The following is a 5613-nucleotide window of genomic DNA, read 5'->3' on the forward strand; positions in this document are numbered from 1 at the left end:
ACTGATGACTATGGATGAAAGCAGTATTATTAAGCAATAAAAAGTAATTATTTTAAGCATACAAGTATATCATATTCTATAAAAGCATGGCGCTAGTGAAAAATGAAAAGTTTGTACTCCGATGCAAAGCTTGGTTTATACAGGTAGTTATTGCAATGTTTGTGTTATTGCTAGAAAACCGGACTACCATTTAACAATAAACATCGCTTATATGCTTTATTAAATCAAATTTCGTTACAAAAGTAAACCGCGTCGCAAAAAAGTATGCGTTGTCGGCAGAATTCGAACCTGCGCGGGAAGATCCCACAAGATTTCGAGTCTATCGTCTTAACCACTCGACCACGATAACTTCACATTAATTTATGCTTAAATTTGATATCCACTAGTAAACAGGTAAAAAGGCTTTTTAATCTTCGAAGAAATCGCGGGAAATCATTACGGTTGCGCTACCTTAATGGAAGTTTACACACCGGTAAGTGCTGCTTTTTTCCAAATAACTTTTTAAAACAATTTTTCTTTAGAATTTCAAATACCTGTAGTGCATAAAATACAGATTTTTACGCTGCCTATGGCAATTGGAACTACACCACAATTACTTTATTTGATAAGCATGTGTTCTTGTGCTAAATTCCATGTATACTGCACAATTCTGCTTCACGGACCGGGAACTTTGTCACCGATTTCAGAAGTTTTAAGGATTTATTTCTATACCTAAAGATATCGGTATAAACTGCAAGAAAAACTGCCTTTTAGGCACTACAGAAATTTGTATATGTATTTCAATAACTTGAGATATTTGCAAAATCAAAGTTTTTTACTGTGTGTTTGCATTCTGTCCAGTTCGTGTGTAAATTTCTGAAAACCCAATTGATTATGCACTTTGGCTTTTCAATCTGAAAATGTTCAAAATGATCTGACTATTTCATTAAATTCATATGGTCAAACAATTACTAAATTAATCTTGTTTAACCTTCACTACAGACTAAAGTGATTAAAGAACGCCTTAAAGGGACCGTCTACCGCGATTGACGAAAAAAGAAAAGTTCTAAAATACAGTATCTTTTTACAATTATTAGTTTATATTGATTAAAATATCACGACTGGTATATTACATTACTTGAAAAAAGATTTCATATTTTCAGTATATTCGGTAATAAAATTCACTGGGTACAGGTACCAGGTAACTACCAGTTAACTTTAAATAACGCAAGTAGATTGATCATCATCGTCACGTGGTAAACCCAGGAATGCAAAGTGTGCATGCGTAGTGAATTTTATATATTTTATATTTAAAATGATCAATCTACTTGCGTTATTTATGGTGTGTATATCATTATGTCAACTTTTTTCGCGATGTACATTCGATTTTACTTCGCGAAATTTTATTACCGAATAAAGGCGAATATACTGAAAATATGAACTTTTTTCAAGTAATGTAATATACCAGTCGTGATGTTTTAATTAATATAAACGATTAATTGTAAAAAATACGGTATTTTAGAACTGTTCTTTTTTCGTCAATCGCGGTTGACGGTCCCTTTAAAATAAAATAGACGAGGATGTCAAATAAACAAACATCTCTTGTAAAGAACAAGTTTGAATTCAGTCCAAATGTTCCTTCAATAATATCATTACGTGGTAGCATAAAAAAGTGATGTAACGAGCAGGACAATCTTTTATAATTAAAAAAAATAATTGTTATCCACAGCGTTTCAAAAAGAAGATAAGTATGTTAAGCTTTCATAACATAAAATACATATTAATATATAATCGCCTTAGTAGCCCTTTTAATGTTGTTAAAGAATCGTACAGTAAATTTATTTAAACCTGCTGCGATCAATTGTTGCTGTATTCACGTTAGTGCAAGTTGAGGATAAGGATTACATGTACATTGCAATAACAATATCACGACTATTTAAGGAGCCTTTTTACAGATATTGGCATGTATTGAAGTTTGTAATGTAATTAAATACTTTATATTGATAAATTTTAATATTTGATCTAAGAAGCCCCAGTAAAAACACAAGAATACAATGAAAGAAAGAAAAAAAAAAACAAAGTAACCCTTAACTTGGCTCGAACCACTGACCCCTGGAGTAAACGTCTATCGCTTAGACTACTCCGCTATCGTGCTCATACCATGACTGATGTATTTCTTCCTTATATAAGCAATACTCGTAGTATCACAAACAAAACGACAACAGCAGAATTCCCAAATAATTCAGTCGTTTTGCGTTGCAACGCTTTAAAATGATCAGGTTTTAAAGTCGTCAAAGATGCATATAATGGCTATTTTCGAGCATGGTAAATTTTCAGTATTACTGTTTCCTTACAAATATCGTTAGTTCGTAACTACAACGAAAATTTGCGAATCCGGAAACTTTTGTTTTTAATTTTGTCAATTTACCAAAACGAGAAAAGGCCCCAATAATGTTATTAGTGTGCCTATCTTAATTAAGTTCAGTTTTTCGATCAGTTTAAATCCTGTAAATACCCAGATGTTACCAAGTAAGATGTTTTCTTTACATGTTATTTTAAAGTGTTGTAAGTAAATTTATTAATGACATTTATTCACAAATACGAACTTCTCTTTAAAAGTCGCTATACAAGACAAATCTGATAAATACCCCATCATACCCTAGGCAGATAAGAAATATCATCCAATCATGTGGCGACCGCCGCGCTGATATGCTTGCTCAATCATTAGACGTTCAGAATAGTTTTAGTCACAGAGATGTCGCGTTCTTTTATGCAGTGTCATACCGTTTGACAATAAGTACCTACCCATCAATACAATATCACCTACAATAAAAACGTAACATGTATTCTTGTGCAGCTTACGTTTCACTTTGTCGTAATAAGTTGTCAGTATACACGTAGTATTGGGCATATGATTTTGGTAAACCGCACAAGGATATAACATAGGTCTTCCGTAACGAAGACTGTGGAATTTTGGTACCTCTAATATTTGCTATTTTTAGAGTTGGCAAAACACACTTTCGGTTCGAAAATAGTTGAGTGCTTTAAAATTGGCTTACTTTCCACGAACTTATGTCTGCCTGTGAACCATTTCTGAGAAGCTCATTGCAAAAAGTATGTTTTTATTTTTAGCTTAATTTATTTATCTATAGTAAGATTTTTATTATGTAGTATTTAGATAACTTCGAACAGCAATTATTAGGTCCATTCGTTTTAGTACCGATCAACCAATCCTTCCATAGCTTTTCATTGATGGTGTGTTGGTTTAAACCGTGGCGACTTACAAAAACTATTTAATGTTGTTTAAATGGTTTAAATGAATTTAACATGTCTTGTGAGAACCATACCATATATAATATTTAATATAATTTAACTTTAAATTGAGGTGTAAACAGGCATATGTACATTCAATTTGCATAAGGTTTTTAATCACATTATATGGGAAAAAAAAATTGATAAAAAAAAAATAATACAAAAGAACCGTAAGACTCGAAACTTCTTCTGCAAGATTTAAGGTCGGCTTCATTGTTTGAACTGTCATAATTACCGACTCAAAATCGTTCTTAACTGAACTAGTTCAATATCGGTAATTTTTATAGGTTATTCACGTACATGGGATATCCAAAGGTGTCAGGTTTCACCTATCGGATATTAATCATGAACAGAAGAATGTTAGATATGACGCACGACTTTAAGTTTGAATGACTTAGATAACAAACGAAAAGAACGCGTCCAAAGAGAATTAAATACAGTATTTTATGTATATCTGTTCATAACCATTAATGCTGTAAATTTGTTTGAAACGTTAATACGACATTTCTAATTTCGGTTCTTTCTTCGAATATTTCTTGTATTCATGGTATTCTACAATCAAATACAACTTTTAAGTTGTAGAAAAACGGACAAAGGAAAGTATCGGAGGCATTCCAAGTTGACAAAGTTGTACAAATTACTTTTATATACAAATAATATATATCACAAATCTTCATTAAAATACTTAAAAATATATTAACGTGTTCATATTACATTATAAATTACACTATTTTGTAATAGCTGTGCCACTTAGTCTTAAATGAGAAATACGAGTCGAAAATAAAACGGACAATTTACCTTTGTGTACTTACGTTTGTGTTATGTACCAAGATAAGTATTGATGCAAAGCATCAAAGGGCGTCGGGAATTTCAGTGTAAAAGGCACTCAATGAAGTTACATGGAACGATTTTTTTTCTACTGTAAATATTAATATATTGGCCGATTAGTTTTAACAAAATAGAAAAAGATACTGGTATAACCCTTTTCTATGATTTTGTGTTATAACCCCCAAATAACCATTATCTATGATGTTGTGTTATAACCCCCATACAACCATTATCTATGATTTTGTGTTGTAACCCCCAAATATTTCATAGCTCATTTTATTGACAATGGTTTCCTTTTTTTTACTGGCATCCGTGTGCAGTTTTCATAAATGGAACAGAACTATGTAGGTTTTAAAAAATCTGCTTCATCTTGTAAGCGTAATTTCTTATTTTTCTCAACTTCAAGGGGAGATGATTCTGAACTTATTCTTACGTTGCTCATTTACGATAGGGGTTGAGTACTCATTGATATGAAAACACTGTAAAAGTTTTAATGTGTTTACGAACCCCCACACCCTCTCACACATATATTTCATGGGCATAATAAAAACAAAAAATGGTTACAATAAAACAGCATATTTATTTAAACTAAAATGTCTACATCAAAACAAAAAGTTAACATAGAACACAAATAAAATAATTTGATTCTACTGGGGCTCGAACCTTGGGCCTCTCACATGTGAAGCGAGCGTGTAACCACTACACTACGGAACCGCTTGAAAAATCACCTTCTAACTAAGATATTAATAAGCTATTAATAGTCGATTTAAATGTAAACCCGGAAGTTTAAACGCTGGATAGTGAGCGGGGTTAAAGGTCCATACCAAAGGGTCCATACCACTGGCAAGAAACGGGTCAGGCCTGCGGCCTTCTATATGTGGTTCTTAAAAAAAAAACTGTACGAGTACTTGATAGTAATGAGACTGGGGTGCTGTGATGGTGCTCCTCATTGATAAGCGGCTGCTTCCTTTATCAAGACTCATTATTACAATTAATAATACGTGTCGCGCTTCGCGCTCTATAGCGCCTTTATTAGTAACTAGGTGGTTGCTAGGATAGTGGAACAAAGAAGTTTTGTTTTTAAACAAATCCAGAAAGTTTTACCGGTTCGCGTATTTGCCCAGTCCCTGTGATCTTTCATTATTGCCCAGTCCCTGTGATCAGTTATTAATTAAAAGAATTAGCTTTGCATTATTGGCAATAAATGTTGTAGTAAATGTAATAGGCACAAATGCAGTACTTATTTACACTAATTTACACAAAAAATCACCACTATGCAAGATATTTTGACAACAAAATTATATACATTGATCCGTAAAATAACTTCTCCCATAAGCGAAAAAAAACGTATTACATACTAGTCGCCGCACTTCAGTGCGACGCCAATAAAAACGTTTTTTTCCAGTACAAACACCCAGATGTCGCAAAGTTCGATGTACTCAATGCAATCACCATATTTGGAGACTTGGTACCGAAGTATGATGAGTTTGGTAA

The 5613-nt window shown here is 32.7% G+C and overlaps 1 non-coding gene across 1 annotated transcript; it reads right to left on the reverse strand.

The window, feature by feature from the left end:
* Positions 1 to 267: 267 nt before the first annotated feature.
* On the reverse strand, positions 268 to 349 carry Trnas-cga (transfer RNA serine (anticodon CGA)). The gene has a single exon. It is a non-coding gene; the product is annotated as a tRNA-Ser (tRNA).
* Positions 350 to 5613: the final 5264 nt, after the last annotated feature.

Source organism: Dreissena polymorpha, chromosome 11 (assembly GCF_020536995.1).
Source record: "Dreissena polymorpha isolate Duluth1 chromosome 11, UMN_Dpol_1.0, whole genome shotgun sequence".
Taxonomy (NCBI): domain Eukaryota; kingdom Metazoa; phylum Mollusca; class Bivalvia; order Myida; family Dreissenidae; genus Dreissena; species Dreissena polymorpha.